The sequence below is a fragment of the Cygnus atratus genome, chromosome 2, assembly GCF_013377495.2.
Source record: "Cygnus atratus isolate AKBS03 ecotype Queensland, Australia chromosome 2, CAtr_DNAZoo_HiC_assembly, whole genome shotgun sequence".
Lineage (NCBI taxonomy): Eukaryota > Metazoa > Chordata > Aves > Anseriformes > Anatidae > Cygnus > Cygnus atratus.
In genome coordinates this window covers 74872926-74899558 of record NC_066363.1, presented here as the reverse complement: position 1 = coordinate 74899558, position 26633 = coordinate 74872926, and positions in this window count along the sequence as shown.

Here is a 26633-nt window from a genome sequence, read left to right as displayed (position 1 = left end):
TAAGCATTAGGCATCCTACTTCAAACCTAAAGCCATGCTTTTGGCCCACTGTCAGGAGAATTTTTACACACAAACATGCATATGAATGAGAAATCAAGTCTGTGAGCGTGTGGAAGGAAGGCTGTGGTGTGACTTGAAGGACACAGCGCTTCATTTAAATTGCATGTTCACAGCAAGAGATATCCCCTCCAGTGCATAAGGACACATGAAAGTAGGCAGCAAGAAATAAGCAGGAGAGTACCTTTGTATTCCGGTGGCTGTTTTGGAAGATGTGTTGTTTTTTTCCTATGTTCCAAGGCAGACATATTCACCCACATATCACTCCATGAGGATGCATTTTACTTTGTGAACCTCCTGTATTGAAACCCAGATTTTTACCTACTTACCTAGTCAAACCCTGATAACACATGGAAGACTTGGTACAGTCACCAGCTGCAACATTGGCTAAAGGCTGTACGGGAGTGGCACATAGAGATGGTTTCCTGGTGAACGTGAATGGGTACGTATAAACAGGAGTGAGGTCTACAGAAAATGTACTGTAACAAAAATATTGCTATTCATTCACTTTTTTTTTTTTTTTTGAGGTACTATGGTATTATCTGTTCTTAGTGATGGGAGCAGAGACTTATTTCATCGACCTAAAAACTACTATCAGGTATAGCAAGAGAGGGAAATAATGCAAAACTTTGCTAATTTTGAGTTCTGAGAACTCATCCACATACTCCAGAAGACAAGGATGAACTTTTCAGGTTAATGTGACTGTAATTTCTACAGAGTGTAACTCAAAAGAACTAATTTATATTGTCGTTTGTGTGTCTGTGGTGGAGAGAGAAGGTGGTGACAGCATAGGTTGCAGCTGTTTTGTACTATATTCCTAATTTTTTTCATAAACAGTTGTGTTGTTTTCTGTATGCTCTTTTCTAACTTGTTGGTTGTCCCCTTATGCTGAGAAATTGTGCTTTTATTCTATTACTGGATCAAATGGAAGTCACAAAGAAGTGCTCCTCAGTTGCCTGTATACAGTCCTGAGGGGTCTAAGGGTAAAAAATTGTGCCTGTAGAAGTTGATATGCTACTTTCATTTCATAGCAATTCGTATTAGATCATCAGCTAGTTTCCAGAAATACAAGTGTAAGACAGGCTTTGAATTTAGAGAAGAGGCTAATGCAGTAGCTTCCTCTAGTGCCCAACGTTCGGCAAAATGTCTGTGTGGTTCCTGGGGACTTCATTATTATGCAGAAGAATGGTATTTCACTGGGGATGGTTCTCAAGGCCATAGAGTGAACCGTTGTTTAAATATGAATATGAATGCCCTTCCTGAAGCTGTGACTGGAGAGTAAAATTGACCACCCTTGTCAGATGTAAAAACAGTGTGCCACAGTGAATTTCAATCCAGCAGGTGCAAATCTCAGAGGGTTTTGGGGAAGTGTGAAGGAAATTATTATATTAAGTGAGTGTATCAAAAGCAAAATGTGTCCCAACAAAAAGTTAGCAAAACAGTATATGTAGTAATATTTAATAACTTATTCTGTTACTCCTTAGAAAGTGTTGTCAAAGCTATTCTGTGATGGGGCCCTGGAATTTGCAAGAAGTGCAAGACGGATGCCCTTAAAATACCATAAGTATACTCGGAGCAGCTATAAAACAGCAGTCATAAGGGAGACAGTCGAAGATATTTTTGAACTTTTCAAGGTGAAGGTGAAGAAAGTAGAAGCAAATAATCTATCATCTAGAAAAAAAAAAAAAAAAGCTCTCAGGTGTTAGGATTACCTATTTCCCCACCGTTTAGCAAGTTCTGCTGCACATGCCCCTCCCAAATTGCTCCCCCCGCAGTTCCCCAGGAAAATGCCTTCCTCTCAGCTGCTAAGCCCTTTATCAGGCAAAACTGCATTGCTGTGGTATATAAAAATTTGCATAATAGACTCATATATTTACTCCCCTTTTTGAAGTCAATTGCTATGAGCTTTGTAGCTCTAAAGATAACAAATAAAACCTTTTTTTTTTTTCTGAAGAAATAAATAATTCTTGACTTAAACTTTATTTCAGGAAAATTTAGGAGCAAAAGAATTCCCTCTTCATTTACGATTCAACAGTCTCAAAGGATGGTGTCCATAATTCTTTGTTGCATCCACAATTAAGTAAAATGTCCAGGATGCAGTAAAAAAATGGGGAAAATCTTTGAAAGGGTTGTCTTAATTGGTCCTGAAGCTCAGTCCTGTTATCTAAACCAAACAGTAAAGAATTGGTATTAACACCTAGACTCATGTCTGTGCAAAATCCAGAGTTCCTGAATTAAATGGTTTAATGTTGAAAATCTCCAAAGTTGAATTCTGAAAGTCTTTACTGAAGGGCAATGCTAATTTATCATGCAATGCTGATTCAGATTAACTGGAAGTGCTTTAATTTTCACATAGTCCCAATGTTTTAACTCTTAGTGCCATAAAAGGTTGTGAGCAATAAAACCAAATTGAAATCATTGATGATTTCTTCTTCCTTCTTTAAGATGAAATGTAAACTGATACATATAAAAAACTTTATATATATGTGTGTAAGTATGGTTGAATAAAACATTTTAATTTTTTCCTTGTATGAATCTTAGGTTTTCCATTCTTTCCCACCTATCCTTTAAGGACATACTTAAATTTCAGTTATACTCAGCCTCTGTTCTCTAATAGAATATAAGTCCTTGGAGCATTAACAAATCTCTCAGCTTTTAAATAGACTGTGACCTATTCATTTACGGGGCTACTTCAATAAGGCAATAGCTCACTTAGGTTAATGATGGATCATGGTGTGATTCGATTTGCAGAGTGCTGGCTTGCCCATTATCCCCTAATGTTTGTATGGGTCATGTTATCACATCCAAATAATGATTCATGCCACTCCTTGTTCCTGGAGATATCACAGTGATTACAGGAAAGCTCAGGATGCTAGTACACAAAGCCTTTAGGGTTCTGTTGGCTGCTGTTGAATTATTATTTTTGGGTAGAGTATGATAAAGCACGAAAGGTTTGGGTTTCTCTGTGACTGTGACACCTTCCTCCTGTGATTCAATTGGCCATCTGGCAGAGCAGACGGGCTGGATGTTTGCAGAAATCAGATCTGTGTGTCTGTCTTTTGCTTCTTGCTTTTTTCTTTTTTAGTGAGGAAAGTTAGCTGACCCTGACCTGCTGTGACAGATTATTTGCAAGTCGAGTGCCTCGAGATCTTTTTTTTTTTTTTTTTTTTTTTTTTCCCCTCTCAGTCTGAGTATCTCACATGAAGGTGGAGCAATTTCCATCAGGAACACAACAAACCTATACATCTGTACTGACTGCAGATACCACTCAGGAGAGACTTGGGCTGGTAGCAACATGGAGAAGAAGGGAAAAGAATGATGTTTTCTAGCTGTACATACAATGCAAGTAACAATGTAACAATTTTTTTTTCCAGTGCTGCCCCTGTCATTTATTCTGAAGGATTGTCCTCACATAGGCACAGCAATTCAAACACTCTAAGTGATGGGACAGAACAAGTGAAATTTTGAGTGTGCTTGTAAATGCTTGTAAGATGCTCTTAAGGTTTATTTTTACTTCTCTCTCTCTCTCTCTTTTCCTGGATGATCAGTGTTTTTTTGCCTATCACTGCATTTATACTATGTGACCATCAGGCTGCTCATTGGTTCAGCTGTTCACAAAGACCGAATCTTGTTAAAGGTTTCCAATAAAACTGTCATAAAACTCACTGGCACTAAACCTTCCTAAACATAAAACGCTTCAGTTAATATAGACTACAGCTAAAATATGAGTGGGCAGAGGAATAGTTTCCGTACCTTTTCTTATCCAAAGACATCAGACTTAAAGAAATAGAGAAAATGAACTTCTTTGTTTGCCACCAGCTGCACATGCAGCCTAGGTAAAGGAGAAATCACTTCTTATGCATAAAGAAATAATGATGTTCTTCATGTGAATTAGTTTTGTTTCAGCTGAATTTAAAGATCCTCCAACAGTTTAGAGAGAGAATAGTTATACACAGTTCAAGAACACTTTTCTAAGGAAAGCAACTGATATTGAAAAATGCAAGTGGAAAGCACCTGTTAATATTGTTTTTTTCCCCCAATTTCTCTGCTTCTAGATGATGATAAATATAACACAGTCAACAGTGTCAAGTAGTGATGAAGTATTTTGAAATATGCTTTCTTAACCCTTTAACTCCTTTTATCACCCACCCATACCTAAAAACTACCTATGTACGTGTAGTATAAAACCTATATATATATATATTTCCGTAATAGTTCAAATAATGTGAAGTGGTTTGGTTGCCTCTGTGAGACATTAGAAATATATTTCTTTGTGATTAAAATAATATTGCTGTGGTGACCTGCTAGGCAGGGAATAAGGGAAAAAGGTGGGCACTTATAATAAACGAGTAAAGCCATTTCATTACCTTACAATAGATTTGGCTCTAATAACATTTTTATCCTGCTCTAAAATCATTATGCAAGGACCTCCCCAGAAACACTGCCAAGGATCTCAAAACTATAAGCAGATTTCAAACCTAAATTAGATTTCCCAGCTGCGTAGTGGTATATACACACACTGAAATAGTGAAAAATGGCTTTTGAAATGTTTACTACATTAAAACTCTGAAAAGTTTTGCATATTTTAATTTGCTGAAAGTTGCGGCATATTGAGGACTCAGAAGTCCCTTGTGATATTTGCCTGAAGCTTTACTAGAAAGAGTTTTTCTTCCTTTTCCCTCCCCCTGCATTAACAGAGTAATGATTTTTGAGGATCAATATTACATTTCTGTTTGGAAGCTTAAAGTCATGCAATCTTATTTCACTCAAGTGTTTTTGCTCCTAAAGCATGTAGGGCTTACTGAAATCTTACAGGATATTCATACACACCATTTGCCAAGACCAAAATCCAAGCTTTTGCTCCCTCTTCCCAGCTCCCATGTCTCAAAGAAATTAGAGTGTCTTGATCATTTCTGAGAAACATTAGGATTAGTTCAGTTCATTAGTTGAGGATTAGTTCATATTCTGAATACAATGACCCATCTTTCAAACTCTGCAGACTAGTACTAGAGGACATGTGAACTATGGGCATTTTTTTTTTTTTCAAGCAAAGCAAAGATTGTCATTCAAACCATAACCATAGCTGTAACTATTACCTTGTGATTTTATAGCACAGTAATTTTTGTAATGAAACATAAAAGCTTAACATTTCAAATTTTCAAAGTTTGTGTTAGTGTTGATAATTATAGATGAAGTTGTTTGTAAGGAGTTATGTAAAAAAGAATGGAAGTTTACCATTTTGCTTTTATTTTTATCTGAAATATGTAAAAATATCTGATTTACTACCTCCTTAATGCTTTTGTGTTAAAAATATTGCAGTGAAAAAGCTGGTCTGAAAGAAGTTAGAAGTTGTTGGTTCTATTGTTATTTTTCACGTAGGCTACTGGAATATAACCCTAGGAAGAAGCCATTGTAAATGTCACCATGGTAAAAGATCTACAAAGGAGTTTGTAACTATTTATTTGCTATATGAAAATATGTGGGCAGAATGCATACTTAATGTCATTATTCTTTTTATCATCTTTGAGAAGGTAGAGGTACCTCAGAGGTACTTAGGATCCTAACTTCCTTGTTTCATTTTAATTACAAAGTAGGAGGTAAGTGTTTGTATTTTCTTGAGGATTTAAGTTAAACCTTATGTAGAGAATGAACCTAGATGAGAAGCAATGCAAAGCAAGATTTGAAGCTTTTTATGTCACCAGGAACTGTAAATCTTTAAAAGATGTCAGATATGTGTTGTCTCTGTCTTACGTGGATACCCACAGGCATGTAAACTTACCCTTCTCATGAGTGTTAAGAAGCTCATTAGATCTAGTGTAGCACAGAACACCTGACAGAAGAAAACTCTTCCCTGCACAACTTTTCCTAGAGTTTGCTTTACTTTTTCTCTACTAAGAAAAGACTTCAAACTTTTGTGGGCTTAGTTTAGAGTTGTAGTGTGGGTCTTTCTCATTTTAAATTATAAGGACAGTGTTTATTTCTGCCTCAAATATATTTTAGCAATTCCAAGAAAAATATGACTCTGTACCATGATACCTTGGAAGGGGAATGGATGAGAGAGACATGATTAGCTTTATTTCAGTAGCAGAGGTGACTTTCTAATGACTGTTGTCACTATATCTTTTCACTTAAACATATTTATATATTTATTTATGTAATATGAGAGGCTGGTCAGCCACTAATGCTGTACATACATACATACATACATAGCTGGATCAGCTTATTTTTGATAGTAGACATCCATAGCTAGTCCTGATGACTTATGCATTCATGTTGCTTCTATGTTGGAATTTTTTATCATTGCTATTTTTATCCCACTTTTAAAGTTGTCAGTCAACTGCAGCAATAGCTTTGGGCATGATGAGATACTAATGAAAAAGGGAAAAATAAATAAATAAATTTTAAAAATGTAAAAACAGAAGGGTTTGAATTTTAACTAATACTAAGCATATAAACTGTCCACCTTGCATAAGCAGGGAACTGAAAAGAGTTGTGAACTACCAAGAATGAGTTAGTTTTGTCAACTTCAGAATGGGTTGTAGAAGCACTGATCAAAACTTTCCTGATGGAAATATGTTTCTTGTGATAATGCGATTTCAGCTGAAGAAAACATTTAGTGAATTTGGTTTCATGAAGGAATGTAAAAAGAGAGATAAATAGGTCAAGCAAAATATTCCCTAGACAAATGCCTGAAAATGGAAACTATTTAAGTCAGAAAGGTCACATGATGTTGTAGTTTTTGCCTTCTTACTCCGAAAGGTACAAATGCCATTTGGATTTCCTCCCCCTGCATGATGCTTCGTGGCCATGACAGTCTCACCCACTATGGAAAGGGGCTGTGAAACAGCCTGGGGAGTACAGGACAGATGAGCAGATAGATGTCCCATTAGAACAAGAAAGAGATTCTGTAGGTCTTGAATTCCACTTATATGACATCAAGGAAATATTTGAACTAAGCAATGATGCATTTTGGCTAAAGTTAGATTTCTTTTATTTTGGTACTTTTTTTTTCCTTGGAAAAGTAGAAATTTTTCAAAAGCAAATCCCTGTATTTGAACATTTCTAAGGAGTCTTATTTACTACTTCCTAATTCTTCCATAAGACGTAGGCCCCCAAAGTGCATTATATCTGTTGCTTGTGAACTTAGGAATGTGGAATGTTGACTTTATCCATTTTTATTTATTTATTTATTTATTTATTTTGGTAGAGATTGTCACCTCTAATTTACTCAGCACACCATCTATTCTATGACTTTTTCAGTGCATATCAAGACTAACAGAAGGACAAATAATGCCACAGACGAAATTATAGAAGTTTAAGAGCTTGGGAGAATCATTGGCCTTAGTAGTTGTCTGTGAACGTAAATAATTATCTTAACATCAAGCTCTGACCCTCTTCCACACTGAGTGAAAACCCTGCACATTGCTCTGGCATTCTTGTAACAGCTATGGCTGATTATTTTCGATCTTTCCTTGAGGGTATTTATCAGATAGATAGCTTAATGTCTGTGCCTTATGATTTCTTGACAGCTGGCCATAAAACCTGATAAATGCTCCTGCCAGCAAAGCAACACGTGGGTTCCAAAAAAAAGTTTGCAAATTCTAATAATGTAGATTATTTGATTGATGCACAGTATGCAATTTAATTACAAAAATAAATGAGGAAGGGGAAATTTGTCACTTCCCCATTCATTATTCCTTAATTAGACTACAACTAATCAGGGTTCCTGATTGGCTAAAATAACCTCAGGTATAATTTACTGCACTGCCATTACAGTAGGATAGAAAGGAAAGCATGAATTATGTCTCACTGCCAAAACAACACAGAAGAACAAGGAAACAAGATGAACCTTAAAATATTGTAAACATTGCTCTGTCTGCAATCTGTCAGATTACGAATTTATTACAACAAATGAAATGCTTGCCTTGTAAAATTACAGAGTACATTTTTTTCAATATGCAATATTTATGTATATTCTATTTCGGACTACCAGTGTAGATCAATACTGCACCTGATACCAATGCATTCGTTTTGGTTTTGGCTCATGCGAATGCATTATCCAGATATAGCTTAACATCAAAACATATCAGATGGGCCAAATAGATGGTGATAATAACACAACACTGAGATCATTATGGCTTCATTGTAGAGGCTAAATGTGGAGTACAAAATTTAATTTAGGTTTTCTTTTTTCCGAAGTCAATTATATTTTACCAGTGTAGTTGTGCCATGATGTCTGCTGAGTGCTTCTGCTACTTGCATTGTTTCTGCTTTAATACACATATATTATGGAAGAAGTCAGGACAGAAATGGAAAGTAAACTTTCCTGGTTATAAACTGTACTTGCACATGCTTTTCCTCGCAAGTGTCACAAAACGTTTGCTTATATCCTCATGATACATTCATGCATTGGTGTAAAGAGGATATTTGTTGTATGTGACAGCCTGATAACTATGCAGGCAAACAGGACATGCACACTGATGGATGTGGTCCAGGACACTTAGGTGTAATGATGGGGCCGAGAGGCAGAAAATTCTGATTAATGAAAGCGAGTTCTGATGCAAAGCTGCCATTGCTTCAAGACATTTTCTATGCCTAGAACAGTGGAAGAGAGAGATGGGAAGAAAGCTGTCAAAGTAGAGGTTAGCACAGTGGTTAAGGAGTATTTCTGGGATGTGAGAAAATAAAATGTGAATCCCTATTTGCCTTGGCTTTAACCCAGCTCTCATTTTAAGTAACTTTAACTCCGTACTATTACAGCCTAAGTCTCTCCAAGGAAGGTATTTAAATTTTTATAAAAATTTAAAAGGTCGTTGGTATAGAGAGGAATTGTAAATGGCTCAGTAGTGCAGCTGGTAGAATACTTACCCACACTTGCAAAGGCAGGTTGGGTTTCTGTGCCAAATTAGGCCAAGCAGGGACTTTAAACCCCTTGTTCTCCCTACATCTCGGATGAGTTACCTTCTGCAATATTACTGGTCTAAAATTTATCTTTGGGCTCTTTACAGATGATTCAGTATTGTCTCTCAGAGGTGTGGGAACACTTTTGAACTCTGAAAAAGTGTAATGGACAAAAGTTACATTTTAACCATCTCCTCATACAACTTTTTAAATTCTAATCCAGGGGATGTTTTGGGCTGCATTTATTTCTCAATCTGTTAAGAGTAGACCCGAAATGGCTGAGTAAAAGGGCAGAAAGTGTGAAACAGAAATCTATGACGAAAGATTTGTAATATTAAATGTCTCACGATGGGAAAACTCTTGAAGGGTATGTCTAAAATCAGAAGTAGTTCATCAAAAAGTGCTTATTTCCTTGTAATACAGTGGCACACAAGAGCAGTTTATGCACCCAGTTGAGGGCTTGATCAACAAAGCACAGATGCGTTTTATTTCCTTTATAATTAAGCACGTGCAATGTATAAGAGAGAGTTATGTACAGCCACCTTTAGTCCTTAGTGCTTTAAGCACTGCATAAAATATGGCCAACTCAGTAGTCTATCATCAGTAAGTTACCACTCAAAATGGCAGAAAATTGTGTGCTTGCCTCTGTTTATATCTGCAGCCAGGCTGTTTCTTGTGCTGTTGCTTAGGCAGAGCTTGTCCGTGATGTGCAGGGCATCTTCTTGGTGTGCATGTGTGTGGTCCCACCATCCTGATGGTGTCCTTATTATCGGCTTTTATTCTTAGCATTTTGATTTCTGTGTGCTTTCTCCTTCTTTGCATATACTTTTGCATATAATTTGTATTTTTTTCATCTTTCTGCATCTTCCACGCATTCAGAAGAGGTTATGTAGCTCAGTAATGCTACTGTATTAGGTTTAAGGAGCCTTCTGCTTCATTCCAAGAAAGCTGGGTCACATCTGCAGCAAACAATAGTTCTCAAATGCATTAGATACTGAGGAAGAAGCCTGAGGCTTTATGCTGTTAACACACAGTTCTAGTAGCACAAAAAGACCTAGAATATTTGCATAGCAATCTGCATTTTCAACCTATTTGTACCCTGGTAGATGTTTCCACCATTTGATTGTACCTCTATTTTTACCTCATCACTTTATACCAGTACACATTTGCAGTGTGGAAATGAGGACATGAAGACACATCCAATGTGTCTGTAACTTTGTCTGTAAATACAAGAAAATCTTTGTATACTATAGACTGACCTATGAGAAACTCATTTAAAGAAGGAGCAAGGCAAGAACTCTTAGGTATATGTAACCAATATCATAATTGGATTACTGCAGACATTCTGCAGTAATTCTAGTTTTGTTTTTTTTTTTTTTTGTGCAAACCCACGTTTTAATTCAGATGGCTATTAAAACATTGCACGTTATGACATCTCCTGAATAAATGCTCAGCAAAGAATTTTTATCATTGTAGAGACACTAGAATAATTAGGTAGCCAAAATAAGAGAAGTAAGACAGCCTGTGATATAGATTCTTAATATAGTTTTTAAAAGGTACAGAATTATTTTTATTACATTTGTTCACTTCAGACGCCTCCTATCTGACCTTGACAATGCTTGCAGGAAGTGCTTTTACAAAAACATTTTTAAGGAAAATTAGTGTTTGAAACCGCCACATGGATTCAGACATCTCAGCTATTTAAAAAACAAAACCAAAAAACAACACACTGTATTTTATTCGTTGAAGTATTTAAGTTATTTCTGTCAAACACGCAGGCTCTGTACTTAACCTATTTGATGGTAACTTCAGAATGCTCTCCAGGTACAGCTCTGTCTCATGACAAACTAAAACAATAGCTTTGCAGGTGATGCCATCTGCCTGCATCCTTTGAAATATGATGTTGACAAAAAGCTGGTAGCATTAGAAAAGTATTAACTGTTTCTCTGCCGAGCATATTAGCAGCAAATGTACTCCTAATGCTGTGATAACCCAGGCTGTAACTGGGGCTACAAAGCTGCACAAGGTCTCCTGTGCCACCCCACCAAGACTGCCATAGCAGGTGGATTCCAGGGAGGTCTGCAGCCTTCTCAGACAAGTAGTTCTGGACCAAATAGAGCATAGCTAATTAATGTTTCCAGTAGGTTGACCATTTCGTTTTGTCTTAGGTTAAGGAAGGCTTTCTATAGGTGAACAAATAAGTGCTGTTTCCTGTATTGCCACATGGGATAGGGCAAGAAGATTTTAACTGGGGAAGGTGGAGAAGGAGAATCTCATTTTGAACACTTAGTAGGTGTATGAAGGCTGCACAGAAGTAAGTTTGCAGATGTAAAATTGCTAATTGACTGCTTCATCAGATAACTGAATAAAAGTTTCTCTGCAAGGAAAACTCTTTTCTCTGTTTTTCCCCAAATCCTAGTTCTTAGAATGTCGCTTGGTTTTATATGGAGTATTTTTATATTTTGACCCGTATAATATTTTGTGCGTTTATATAGATACAACCTATGGATACTACCTTCAATTATAATGTGTTATTCAGAGAAATAAGCATCATACTTCTACTGGTGATGTCTTTAAAATATACTGGAAATATTTTCCAAAATGTATTTGACTTACATTGAATTCAATATATTGAGTTAAATGAGATGTGTAAAACAGTGTCTAATAGTTCCATCTGGCAACTTAATTACTCTTACTATTCTTCCATATGTTGAAAAGCAGCTTTGGTCCAGCTTCAGTAAAATCAGAGGAGTTCAACTGATTAACATCCTTGTACCTATGAGTTTTTCCATAGCAGAGTCCCCATGACACCAAACAAAAATACCTAGTTGAGCCAGCTGCCCCTTACCATGTCTTCATGTACACTGGGTTGTTATGAAAATGCTGCTCCATAGCCTGAGGTGGAAGCCTGAGCCATGTAAGTCATTAGGGGTGACAAAGCTGCAGAACAAGGTGGTGAGCCCATATAGATACGCACAGTGTCAGAGAAAGTACATGCCTCTACTCCTGTGGAGGTGTGAGGCAGCCCTTGGCTACAGATGTATATACTCCTTGTATACAGATGTATATACTCCTTGTATCTAATTCCCTGTACGCCTGCGTGCAGGTAACAAAACAGTATTAATCCCTATCAAAATGGGAGGCCCGGGAGAAGAAAGAAAGATATGAAGACAGTGAAGACATGTCACATAGATCTCACTCTCCTGAAAACTAAAGAATGGGTTAATGATAAATTTGACATGCAGAGAAGTAGCCTCAAACAATTCCCCTCTTCTAATTTCTAAAATAATTTGCCTGTTAGCCTAAGCTTTTGATGCAACTTAGTTCAGCCCACTATCTTTGAACACTTAAAGTCATCCTTTGACATACCTCCCTGGTGGCTTTTTCTGGTCTTGATGGACTGAAAGAGCATTTTTTCCCTCTGAAACCCAAACACTGCGTTGTTAAAAGTATTCTTTCAGAAGTGAATGTCTTCCACTATCTCTAGGAAGACCCGACTTAGTGACTTCCTCAAATTTTCAAGAACATGCTGGCCTATGAAGCACAAGATTTGATCTGAAAGTAAAGGTTTGTAAAGGAAATATAAGGTGCTCCCTGCAGAACAAAGCTAACCATCAAGTAATCTTTTCACCGTTGAAATAACTGTGACATTAATGATCTTAAGAATTTAAGCAACAATTACAATTTAAGCTCTCAATTACAAATACAATGTGATTTTATGTTTTTACTTTCTTCCCTAATGAATTCAAATTCCAGCCATGACATCAGTGTTTCTTTAAAAACTTTAATTACATTCCTTAGGAAATGAGATATATGCATCCATTTTTTCTTTGTATATCTATCTGTGTATTCCTGTATTATGTTTGAGCTTATCTAGTATCTTCAATATGATTTAACTGACAACTAGAAATTAAAAAAATAATAATAATAAAAAAAAAAGTTTATTTCTTACAATGGGGAAAAAATAAATTGATTTAGAGGCAGCATGCTGCCTCCAAATCCAGTCAGTGGGCCTTCCAGCAGCTAGGAGCTTGATGCTCAGCTTGTCCAAAAGCTGACGGCAGCTAGCTGATCCCTCAGTTTGCACTTGGACTGAGGCAGCAAGAGTTTGTGCTGTTTCCTGCCTGTCTGGGTAAAAGGACAAGGAAGAGTGGGTGAGGCCACAGGGACAGCTCGGGAAGGTGCAGGGAATATGCAGCAGTGGCTGTTAGGTCTAGGAGTGAGAACTGATGCAACAGGCACCACGTCAAATTCAGCAGGAGTCAAATTTGATAAATTCCAGAACTATAGGAACAGCACAGATGAGGTACTGTAGTAATTTCTTATATTTTTTGTGCCTATGATTACCATAGTTATTTCTACCTTCCCATGGTTACCAGAGCACTCAAGCACTTTTCCCATACTAATAAATTTCTGTTAACGTTTTACATCGACTTCATTCATTACATATTGAATTTAATACGATCATCCTAACTCCTAAAGGAGTATTATTAATTTCTTCAGTAAGGAATGCATTTAAGGTCATCTTTCCTGTTCCGTCTTACTTGACTTGCTTATTTTATGGATGGTAGAGTTGTCCTCTGTGCAACAGAGTAAGGCTTTTATAGATAATTCAGTATGTGTTGCCATGCAAATATGCAGGCAGTTAAAATAACTTTGCCAGTATGCGTTTTATTAGCAGTAGGCAAACTGAAATGCCATCTTTGGTACTTGTTCTTGTATTTGGTGTAATATCCTACTTTCAATGGGAAGCCAAGTGCCGAGAAGAAGAGAGGTTGCACTGAATTAGAGCAGATGGCACGGCAGCTAGAGACTAACTGGGAGGGTGCTTCTGCAGGCATATCTCAGTTCACAAATACTGTTCCACAGCTGTCCTCAAAATGCGTGCCCCGTGAAGCTTTCCACCTGAAAGGGCAGCAGTGGAATGCAGACAGGCAGAGATAATAATGAACCAACAGCAAAGTGCCACTTCTACAGAAGTTCTGCTCAATTAGCTCACTTGGGGTGTGAGCTTCAGTGAGCGGAATAAATGGCAAGTGGAGAAAATTGTCAGTATTTTATTGTCTTTCTCAGTCTTTGTCTTCAAGCCATCATAATGGTTAAATTAACTCACTAGACTTCTTGAGCTGCAGTTTGGACTCTTTGGATTTTAATTACCAGCTATTCTGTAACTAGTTACAGAAAGGAGTAAGATGCGTTTTACTCCTGTTGTGAAGAGTAACCTCTGCCCACAGTCACTCAGTGGATTTGTGTAATATTGGTTCCAGTAAAAACAGTTTTAGCAAGAAATAACGATAAAACAATTAGAATAAAAACATCCTAAAGCAATTTACCACACAATTAATAACAATTCCTCCCACTTCCAAAAAGGATCAGGTCAGGAAGCAAAGCCACATAAAAAGAAATGATCAACTGCTGATCAACTGCTGATCAACTACTGGGCATAAATGCATTAGATAAAATCCTTTTATTATACTGTTTAATTAGCTACTACACATCTTTGCAAGCAGATAAAATGTGTTTTATGGATTTACATATCTAAGATTTGCTTTTTCACCCATTTAGGACTGCCTAAAATGCAGTTAATTTCCAGGATAAATATCCAGTTGTTTGTCGGGCCCTGCAGTGATGATATGTGCTTACTATGTTATTTAGCATTTCACTGTTTAGAATTTGTGGATTGCTAAGCTCAACTAACAGAACTGATACTCAATTTGGTATATAGCTACCATGTACTTTATACTGTTACTAGGGAAGAGAAGAATCAAAATAAATCTGGCACTGCACTGGGCAGATAAATGTGACCATCAGCACCATTACAAAATCAGGGAAAAAAATCGTTATCTGTAAAAGCCTTTTTTGGTGTTACGTGGTGAATTTTGTTACTTATTTTTAAATCCATTAGATCATCCTACTTGATCTTTTTTTTTTTTTTTTTTAATAACTCTGTTAAATGATCACTTAAGTGTTGCATTATTAGAACTCATGGCTTTGAAAGCTTTTGGATGCCTGAAAATGCAGAGTTTGAGTCCATTTATTTGCATTAGCTTTTGAGTAGAGTGACCTGATGGTTTTAAGAGAGTAAGGTTTCAATTTTGGTCAGTGCAAATGTCAGCAAAACCAATCTGAGATCATTCTTACTTTGTCCCAGGTTAAAGAAGCTCAAAAATCTTCCACAGACAAGCAAACAGGGCTGTTTTTTGCTGTGTATTCTGGTGCTTTTATAGCACAGTTCCCAGCAAAGGTTGTGTCTCTTGTTACGGCAGGTCACTAGCACTACAGGAAAGCCCATAACAAATAAGTGAGCACACAAAGCAGGGGAGTTGTCCTGGAAGAGGGCACATAAAGTGTTTTTTGAGATCAGATTAAGTCTGTCTTTCCTACAGAACAACAAAGCAAGCTACAATGTCAATGTACACTTTCATAACGATCTTAAGAAAACAAAATGTCCCTGGCCATCAGTTACACATCCCACTTTCTCCTCAGAAAGATGGGGAAGAAGAGGGATAATTGCCCCATGAACCTGCTTGAAACAATTGGCACACAATTTGTCATACAGCGATACATGCCACTATAGTCACTGATTCTCACATACCTGTAGCTAAGATGATAAAATGTCAAATGGCAGCTAGTGTGGGGTGCATCCACTGATCAGTCATCATCCTCTGGCCTTTGGTTTCTTAAATACACGCCATTGTGGGAATCAGCAGTGAAACTCTGCGGCTGGTTTTGCATCTGCATCTCTCAATCACACATTTTTTTTGTGTTCACATTGCTCATTTGTGACACCTAAACTGTGAGAGCTCACTTAATCTAAATGCTAATTGTTCAGCAGTATGAGCCTGTTATTTCCAATTTCTTACCCTTTTTCTTTCTGACCTGTTCTGTAGAACTTTCCCACAGCTTTTTCTTGATCATAAGTATTCAAGAATTTTCTCCATCCGTTCACACAGATTCCTATCAGTTTCTCTGCTGCATATAGCAGCGCTTCCTAAATTTTGACATAGTGTACATTGTTCAAAATGTCCTATATAGGACAGGGACCAAGTGACCTGTGAGGCCTCAGGGAAGAAGAAACTTAGGAGGACTTAGCCAGTGATGAATAAGAAAATGAACAAGGAAAGCAGAACAAATTGTTTCCTCAGCTGAAGAAATTATTAAAGACTGTTTTGGGGCAGTCTTCTCTGTCAAAGACTCTTGGCAGTAGCTGTCCTAGTTACAAGCTGCACGAAGTGTCTGAATTTATAGCTGGTGTGAAATTATGCAGTGGTATCAGCAAACAAAAATATTGAGTTCAGATAATTCTTAAGTGCTTTCAAATCTACAGCTCTGAAATAGAGGTTTGAGTACCTAATTTAAGACAGTCTGATTTGAAAGTGGATCTATGATTTGTATATGTTTTGAAGACCAGCTGACATTTTATCGTACCACTTTAAATATCCAACATTTCAGAGAGTTTTGCAGGACTTGAAGGTATGATATTTGAAAGACACTTTACTGTGTAAGAAAAACATTCCTATTTTGATGAAAGGTGCAATAAATTTGATAGAAGTAAACAGATTTGAAATGTAATAAACTGACAGTTCACTAGTTATGCCTGAAATACCTGACTGTGAGCAGTCTAAATTACAAAACAGACACAGTTTTTCAGTGTCAGAGAATGTATTTGTGTCTTAGCTGAAGGGCAGCTGACAGATTCTGTTTCTGCTCAGACGAAACTGTATTTTTCTCTGATATAGAAAGGATCAGCGTAAAAGTCACTAATAACTTACTTTTCAGATAAATTCATGCAAGAAATGGCAATGACACTATTCAATGCTATAGAATGTTATATTAAAAATTAATAAATCTTGCCTCCTCAACTACAATATTCATGAGCAGCAACAGTAAAACTGGTGGTTTTGGCTTTATTAAGTATGCAAACATTGAGTCTACCATATCAGGAATGACCGTGGAACATTTGGGGACACAGGAGAGCCTGCAGTATACAGTACCTCTCAGAAATTAAACGTAATGGCAAATGTTTGAATGGTTTAGCCAACATACAGTAATGTCGATCAATGATTAATCTTTTTTCTTTTATGGCAAAGATACATTCAGCTTTAAAATCTAAAAATATAGTGAACTATTAGTAGTTTTTGCTAATGAGAACTTATTGAAAAAATGTATTTTAAAATTGCTTGGAAGAAGGGATCAAGTTGACAGTTTTTTTTATGGCTTTTTTTTTTTCTTTCCAAAAAGGCTTCTCTTTCTTGTACATCTTTAAGAAGATGAATATACGGTTCCTCAGATAGCTGTGTGCGTACACATTTGTGTAAAGACGCTATATTATAAGGGATCGCAATAACAGATCTTGAAGTGGACTTTCTGTCAGTCTTTGAACTCTCCATTCCTGCAGGCAACAGGTTGCTCAAATAAGTATGTAATTTCACTGGCTGCTCTAGTCTACTCTAGCAAAGAAGTCTCAGTCAGATGTCCTGTTGACTGTGTAACATCTTTGTACTTGCATTACTTCGTAATGAAGTTACTCAAGACAGAGGTGTGAATTTTGAAAGTGAAATGTCCCAAACACTTTGCTTTATCTTCACAGTGCATTGCTGAGTAGAGGTCTATGCAATAGTAAAAGAACACTCTATTGCAGGATGGTTTTGGCCTTATGTAGTAACTCTTTAATAGCGCATATAAATATTGATTGAAAAAGAATCATCTTATTAAGGAAACACAGTGGCATTTAAAGCGAATCCTATAAATGTCAAGGCAGAGACAGTCTCAGGAAAATGTTCATCTTCAGTTAACTGTTACAATCACAAATTAAATATAATGGTTAGAATTAAAAGGAATTAAAATGAGCTGATTTGTTTTATGGGTGTTTAAAGCATGAATAGTATCAGAGCTTCCAGCAGAGTGGCTTGAATGAGAAGCTCCCTCTATTAGAACAGTGTAGTGGCATGGCTATAAAGAGCTTCTTCTCTTCTTCAGAAGCCCTTCTTCTCCATACTTGCATAGTAGAATCTTTCTTTGTCCAGAAGATGCTTTCAATAATAGAATACAGCCAGTCAGAAAACATTGTGTTTTAGTTTTAACTAAAAAAAGAAAAAGTGTTTTTTTTTTTCTTTTTCTCTTTTCCTTTCAGAGCTACTATATTTCAACAACGTATTTCTCAGGGAGCATTCTCAGCTATTGGACAGCTTACAAATGTTACAGAATATTTTGTGTGTGGATGCCTGATATGCAGCAGCCAAAGTGTTTTGAAAGCACTGGGAGCATTTGGGTGTTTTGGTATCAAATATGAATAAAGTCAAACTTGACCTATGTTGTTACACAAAAGCAGAGTCACTTGAAAATTAGAAATATTTAATGAGAAATTTTATAGTTAAAGCACCTACACCTCTGTGCTTCCTTGCTGCAGATAAAATTGAGTTGATACTCAGTTTCTCTTACTGTAGTTGGCATAAGTCTGGCTTACAGCACTGTGACTTGAATGAATGCAGAAAATTCTGCAAACTTCTTAGCAGTTTGTTTCTCAAGCCTTTTAAAGTAATTTCTCTAGTAAATATTTTGTCAGTGATACTGTTTTGGGTGCTTATGCTCAGCCAGTCCAAACCAACTTTCCCATCATATGTGCACTGATAGTAGCCTAAGTATTATTGGAGGTTTGAGAGTATCTGAATTTCAGAAGGATTCTTTCAGGAAAACAAACTGTTTCATGCTCCTGAGGATTACTACAAGAAGGATTTGAAAGTGTTTTACCTTGTTAGGTATGCTGCTTCTCTGTCTTCATGTCTATATTGACTATTTCTTCACTGTGCAGTATCATAAATGAACAGGAGTCATTTGTTTGAAGTAGCTTTATTGAGTTCTCCCAAACTTGAATAATGCATCAAAAATTTTACTTCTAGCACTGATGAGCTCCTGGTTAAACAGAATTGGAGATGGAATGTAGTGAAATGCTTCAACGTGAATGAAGTTCAGAGTGTGCTATTTGTACAAAATCTGAAAAGTAATTTTTGGTTACAATTTCTCAGATATATCCACTGATAATGATAGTGGGCTATGTTGATCGTACTCGTACGTCATCCTTAGTTATGCATTGTGCAATGTAAATTTACACTTTTTCAAATGCTGAAAATCTGTCCTATTAAAATAAAAATAATGTTGGCAACCCTAACAGCAGCCACTGAAGGTAACAAAAATGTACAACTGAAGAAAAAGAAAAAAAAATAGACCTTCAGAACTCCTTTTTTTCTTCTATGATAATAAGGGCTTTTTTACTTTTAAAACCCAGCAAAGGAATTTATAAAGTTAGTATTAACTTGTGCATGGCTGACTCCTTAGGTTTCCTTGACAATACAACAGAAAATCAGTTAACTTTCAAATACTTATTACTTTTATTTTGCCTGGTTCTTTGCTTACAAAAACATGCACGTCTTCCCTTCCCTTCCCTTCCCTTCCCTTCCCTTCCCTTCCCTTCCCTTCCCTTCCCTTCCCTTCCCTTCCCTTCCCTTCCCTTCCCTTCCCTTCCCTTCCCTTCCCTTCCCTTCCCTTCCCTTCCCTTCCCTTCCCTTCCCTTCCCTTCCCTTCCCTTCCCTTCCCTTCCCTTCCCTTCCCTTCCCTTCCCTTCCCTTCCCTTCCCTTCCCTTCCCTCCCCTCCCCTCCCCTTCCCTCCCCTCCCCTCCCCTCCCCTCCCCTCCCCTCCCCTCCCCTCCCCTCCCCTTCCCTTCCCTTCCTTTCCGACATCTGAATCACTGGTATTCTACAGATAATGGCTGATGTGCATACAGTGTGCTGTAGTAGGCTTATAGGACTATTTTGAGCTAGCAAAAACAACTATTCATGAGACGTACGTCTTTTAGTTCCAGCCACACATGAAGTATATATGCCCTGTTAAGGAAAACCCTGAAACCTGTATGAAAGAAACATTCATTTTGTAGCCTTTGTCTCCCCTGTATTTGTTTTTAATCTAGTAGCGGCGTTTCTTACATTTTAACATTTACTCAGGGGGATACAACTCATGATCATTATACTGAAATTTGTATGGTCTTCATGGGAAGTGCAGTAGATTATACTGAAAGTACAACCTCAGACTTCAGAAAGGGATTTTTTTTTTTCTGTGACTGTGCTGAACAAAAGATCAACAGAAATCTTATAGACATCTAGATGGGGAAAAACTGAACAATTTTTTTTTTTAACTTTTTTTGACATTATAATGAAAATAAAAATTAATTATTTTGCCTTAATGCTAGTTTACAGACTGAAAGTTTTTAATAGTTTCAAAAGAAATGATGCACAGTGTAAACTTTCCAACCGTTATAAAGACCAAAAAAATAAGTATATGCTGAAATATTCACTTAAAACTGTACTGAGGAAGTGTTGCTAGAATATAACACGTTCTGCATATTTCTGCTGATATATCCATATACAAAAGTGATTACAGTTGTCTGTACAAATAAATGTCAGGGGTATCTGAAGTAATAAAGCATACTTTAAAGAAAGTCTGTTAAGAAGGATTTCTTTACAGCACGGTAAAGTGGATTTAATTTGCTCTTGATTAACAGGAGGAGATAAATCCCACTTTACCCTTATTTTCAAAGATAAGAAATAACATGACTTCCTCCCAGACAAAGACCTATCTAAATTGTAGTCTTATTTTATAAAAAAGTCACTGTTATCTGATTTTTTTTGTTTTATCTTTCTTCAATTTTCTGTATCACTTAAGTTATTAATACACTATTTACCTAATTTATCTCTTCTGTAATCTAAATTCTAGCTCCTTTTGCTTCTTCCTTAAAAGATGAAGCTTAACAGTAGATACTGTGATTAATGTGCCAGTTGTGCTTGGTCTTTTACAGCATGTAGTTGCACCAGGGCATATAGCATGAAAGGTTAGTGATACCTGAACTGTAACATTGATTAAAGTGCTGAAAATCATCTCTGGACAGAGATGTTTCCTTTTAAGATCCAGAGGACAGGCTGTCATTAAGCTGTCCTCTTTCATTCTTGTAACTGAACTATTTGTTAACCCCCTGACACTTCCAACTGGGTTATTTTGGACACAAATAATTTAGATTTAAAGAAACAAGTATAGAATGTTAATTCAGTGTGATCTTTTCTGGTTCATAATCCATTTCATATATTGCAGTAAGCCAGAATTGTGTGAAGGTGGTCTCATCAGCCAACAGAACTATCTGGACTAATATTGTTACACTGTGCTGTATTGCATTTTAGCACATTTACATGCTGCAGAAATTGAATTTGTGTCCTTTACAATAGTCGTAAATATGATCACTTTCTTTTCCCCAGTGATTCTGGGAAAAGGCTCATAAGATCCCTGAGATTAATATTTGTTAGAGCTTCCAGAAGACAAGTTATTAGATTTAAATGTTTGTTAAAGATTAAGTTATCCACATAACTATAATTTTCTGATAATATCAAGAGAACCAAAGAAGTATGTACTTTTTTCCTCTGGAATGAAAACAGTTGTGTAAAAGGATTATTTTACCATCTTCCTCATTCTATCCTAGCTGAACTGTAGAAAGTCAACACGTGGACAGTTCTTTCCTTCCTTAGACTTACATTGGCTGGTTTGATCTTTTTTAATGTGAAATCTCTTGAGGAGCAGCCTATCTTTGTTGTTCTTGGACACAGATATAATTTTAGTCAAGTTATAGAAATTCACCAATTTGTATTAACTTCTGCGGGTTTCTTAGGACTCCTTGATTAGAACTCTATTTTTTTCACTGATATTTCTTTTAGCTAGCATTTGCTGTGGTTGTATGTTCATGTTATTGAGTCTGGAATACAAGCTGCAAATGAATATTCTTCCTGGTTAATATGTAATCTTTTTTTTTTTTTTTTAACCTCTTCCTTTGCAGTAATTGTCTTTTCCAGTGACATTCTCCTCTTAATATATATTGTTTGTGTGTATCTTCACATGTAAAGTATACCGAATCTTTTAATAGAAGCTTTAAACTATAGGTATATAATATTGATAATTTTATGCTAGTTTATTAAACTTTTTTTTTTTTTTTTGGGGGGGGGGGGAGGGGGAGGGAGGAAGGAATCAGTGAATCAGTTAGTTTAGAAAAAATATCTGAGTCCATGATGGATCTGTGAGGATGACAGGTTCTCATATCTTTTACATGGCCACAAAGCTATAAAATCAACCTCTTTTGCTGCTTGGCCTACTAAATATGTTCATTTTAAAATCAGAATAATTTGAAATTCATATGGCAATGAAGTGGAATAGAAAATTATTTTATTGTTCCTAAGAAAATATTTGCAATTTTGACTCTTCTCTTATGATGCTTCAGTTGACAGATGTTCAAAAAACTGGAGGGAGAGAGACCAAGTCTCTTGAAAAACTTGCAGCTTATGGGTTGTAATAGATACATGGAAAGTGAGCTGCTGGTAGAATAGCTGGTAGAATTTAGGAATCCTGACCTTTCCAGTAATTGCTTTCATCACCAAAATATTTGTTTTTCAGTGGTTTACAAAATCTCAAACTTTTTTTTTTTTTCTGAATGAGGTTACTGTTGTTGATGTTTATCTAGTTATCTTTCTTGGTTTCTTCTAGCTACTTAAATGCTTTACAAATCTCCATGTTCTCCAGAAGTTCATCCAAATATCTTTTCAGTAATTATTCTGAGGCACTTATAACAAATCTACCAAATTCTTTTTCTTGTCATCACTTCTTGACTTTTCTCAAATGCTATTAATGAACAGTACTGCTGGTTTCACTAATACCTTTCACCAGTAGATGCAAAGTTAATGCTCGTTGTCATACACTCACCTGTCTGTCTGACGAGGACATTCACATAGCGTATACAAGAGCTTTATAGTTAAATTCATGTTTATGTCACCTCAATTCCTCATCAGGAGGGAGCATTCCAGAGGAAATGATGCACCAAAGTGTGTCTTTAGCATATATATTAAAAAAAAAAAAAAAGATGATGATTTTCTGTCTCAAGTGAGAGTTCCAGAAAATCTTAGCCAAAACTTTAGACTAAGTAGAAGCCCTGATGAGAAAGGGTTAAATGACAGAAAATGTCACCCCAGATCAAAATCAACTTCTAGCTGATCAGTGCCTGGAGACAGTACACCAACAAACACAGTATCTTCCTGGTACTTGCCAATACACCAGCCCATAGGCAGAAGTTCCCAGGAAGTAATGGGAGGGAAGGAGCCTGTTCCACAATGCTGCAACAGCTTTAGTCTGCCTCAAAAATACGAGGAATCTTCCAATATCCAGTGATACCAGTGCTGCTGTGGCACAACGCTAGGGGCACTGGGGAGGTGGCTGTGAAACGATTAGGGAAAATAGATTTTTAGATGGGAAGGTCAGAAGGAACCATTTCTGATCAGAAGTCACAGCTAACCTGGAGTGAAAGACTTCCTTGGCTTAATTGCTGTTTCCAATCAAACACCATTCTTGATTTAGAAATTCCTCTTTTGGATAGTTCCAACAGCTGATTACTGCCATTATGGAAACAAGCATGTCCTTCATTTGTAGGCTACATTCAACTAGCTTCAAGTTCCTGGTGTTGATGCTTTTTCGTTTGTTTGTTTTGTTCTGTACTTACTCTCTGCTAGAACAGATATCCCTGTGTTGTCACATGGAGAAAGGAAAATTGCAATAATATGAGAGACTCAAGTCAATGCTAAAATAAGCAGTAAATAAAATAATAAAATATGGTCCATTAGAAAAGGTATTAAATACCATGTGTAGTAACATTGATTTAAAATGATAATTTCCTCTCTGAATCCCCTCAATTCCTTGCACAGTCATCTTAACCTTGCAGCCATAAAAGCATCGGTATTAAGCTATATATTTAAAATATTTTAATGAGAAGGACCAAGAAGGGGTAAATCGCTCTGTAAAATGACTGAAAATCAAATGGGAAATCAAAAGCCAACAGATTTTACTTCCCATTTTTGTCACGTAATTTTTGTTGCATCTTATCTTTGTATGTTAGTTTTGACAGGTGTAATGTATGGCAGTTAAAGATAATGTTTTTAAAGGAGCTAAACCTACAGAGAAACTTCAGACATGTAGCATACCTTTCCCCTTCCCCTTCCCTCTTTAGAAACATACAGTCGAGTATCTTAATATTAGCTTTGATATTTATGGATATTAAAAACTTTCACATTACACAGTGAAACCACCATGTTATGAAGTTACAGCTTACACAAAAATCTTCTCATAGCAGTTAAAAAATTAACAGTATTTTGTTCTCTTATATGATGTGACTTGTAGACATACATAAATCAAGGACATTATAAAATCAAACTCTTGAAATGTTATGCTAACTGTTTTGAATCTCTTTTATGAATGTATTAGATCTAAAAGGTCTGTTTTGAATCTCTTTTATGAATGTATTAGCTCTAAAAGGTCTTCTGCAATAGAAAACTAGGTAGTTTCAACAAAGATGTCTAATTTTTAATTAGTTTCTCATACATTCCCATACATTAGTTTCCCATACATACATTAGTTTCCCATTTCCCATACATGTCACTAGTACTTTGTAATGACACTATTCCTTTACTCTTTCTCCACATTTTTCCCCGTTAGTTACAGAATCCTTTTTCTGACTATGAAGTCACATGTAAACTCTCTGTAGTACTATCCTTCTATCTAAGCTTTCTGTAATCTTAAATTCATAAAGTCCTCAGTTGCAGAGGTTTGCTTTGTAACTAGAGAGCATCTGGTGTATCCAAGTGGCCTCATGCACGAACCAGGGACAGAATGCACTCGCTCCAGTCTGTCTCTCAGGCTTTGCTATTCACATGGCTTTGGTTATTACAGTTTTATCTGTTTACACTCTCCAATGAATTCATACAACATTTCTCGGAGGTACAGAGGAAGTATTGTTGTTCACATTTCACGGGTGGCAATTAAAGCATTGCAAAATAAGTGACATATGTGGAAAGATAATTTGTCCTTTTTTTGTTTGTTTGTTTTTTCTTTTCTCTTTTATATTATGTGATTTTCAACATTTAGATCTCTGAAGTGAAGATTCAAATAAAACCTTCCTAATTGTCTGGGCCCATTGTTCCCTAATGACCAGCTGTGAAGTTGAGCAACATAAGAACTGATGTGGCTCTGGCCCCAGCTGGGTTGATGAAAGCTTGCAGTTCCCATTAGTTCAGCTCTCCTCATCAGTCCCACACAGTCACTCCCTGCCTGGGAGGAATTGTGAGTCATCAGTAGACACAACTGCCTGTATCAGCTCAGCAGCACTGCGGCTTGAGCTGCCTTGGCCTCAGGACTCTAAATAATGTCTTTCCAGGCCCTGTATTTCATTATAGACTTCTCTTTTGTATTTAGACCTTTGTCATCTTGATGGACTGAGATCTTCTGTCTCTTTAATGGTGCACTGGACCTTAGATTCTCTTTTCCCTGTTTCCAAATATTTTATTGACATCTAGATAATAACGTATGGGAATTGGAGTGAAATTCTGCTCGTTATTGTACAGGTCACTGTTAAGATGGTGGTCTACTAAATTTCTTAGACCTTGCAAAGCTGGGCAAAATAATGTTTACCTGCTTTAAACAATCTGAAAGTAAGTATCTTGCCCAAGATCAAATACAAAGACTGTGGTGACATACTTCAGGCTGGTCTTCTTTGGGACTTTGTCTTCCTTTCTTTTATGCATCTACACCTGGAATGCCATGTATTTTTTCACAACCACCAATGAACTAATTTTCTATTGCAAGAAAATGGCTGTTGCAAAATGAGATACTGAAGATAAGTTACTTCTTCCAGTAAATCCAGGCTTTTTTAATCTCAGATCAGTTTATATTTTCTCCTTTGTTTCATACTCTAGTTTCATGGCTCTGTTTATTAAGATTGAATTAAAGTGAATTGTAAAGATTTTCATAAAAATAAAGTGGAAATGGAAAAATATGCACATAGGTATTTAAAATATCATTAAAATACTTGTGCTGTGAGAATCTAGCATATTTTATGCATCCTCTCTGATGTAAAAAAAAAAAAAGATTAGAATGAGTGTTCAAATGTTTGATTATGTTGTTTCTGATGTGACTTGTTTTGAAGAAAACAAACCAAAATGTACACCCAGCAATTGTAATATAGAGCAATTATTGTCTTATTTTCTTTCAGTGCTTAGTTAATGCAACTACGCTAGTTTTTCATATCACTAAGTAAAGATCTTACCTTTTGGAGAGAAATTTTCAGAAAGGAATTTTCATTATAGACATCTTTCTGTGTGTTCAGTTCACTCTTACATTGAACTAAGAACCCACTTCTTTATCTGCAACATCTGATTTTCATTGTGATTATAGTTAATTAATTTTCTAATAAGAATAAGAGAAGGGAGTATATTTGTTACCCTGAGACTCTCTTGTGCCTTAGCTAAATGTGGATGTCTGTCCAATACAGGCAGAACCCAGAGTGAAATGCTTGCATGGCTTAAATGGGTTACATTTATGTGATGTATGGTTACACAGATGTTATAGCTACTGGTAATGACACTGAATCTTTTCAGACGAGTCTGTCCAAAAACAAGAAGACAGGAAAGGGTGTGGAAATCCAGCACCTTAAACCTTAAATGAGTTACATGGCTTAAATGGGGAGAGGTGAGGGTCCTGTTTGCTGTAGGGAAAGTGTGCAATTTGCCATGACAGCTTTATGAGCTATAGCCCCCTTCCCTTGAGT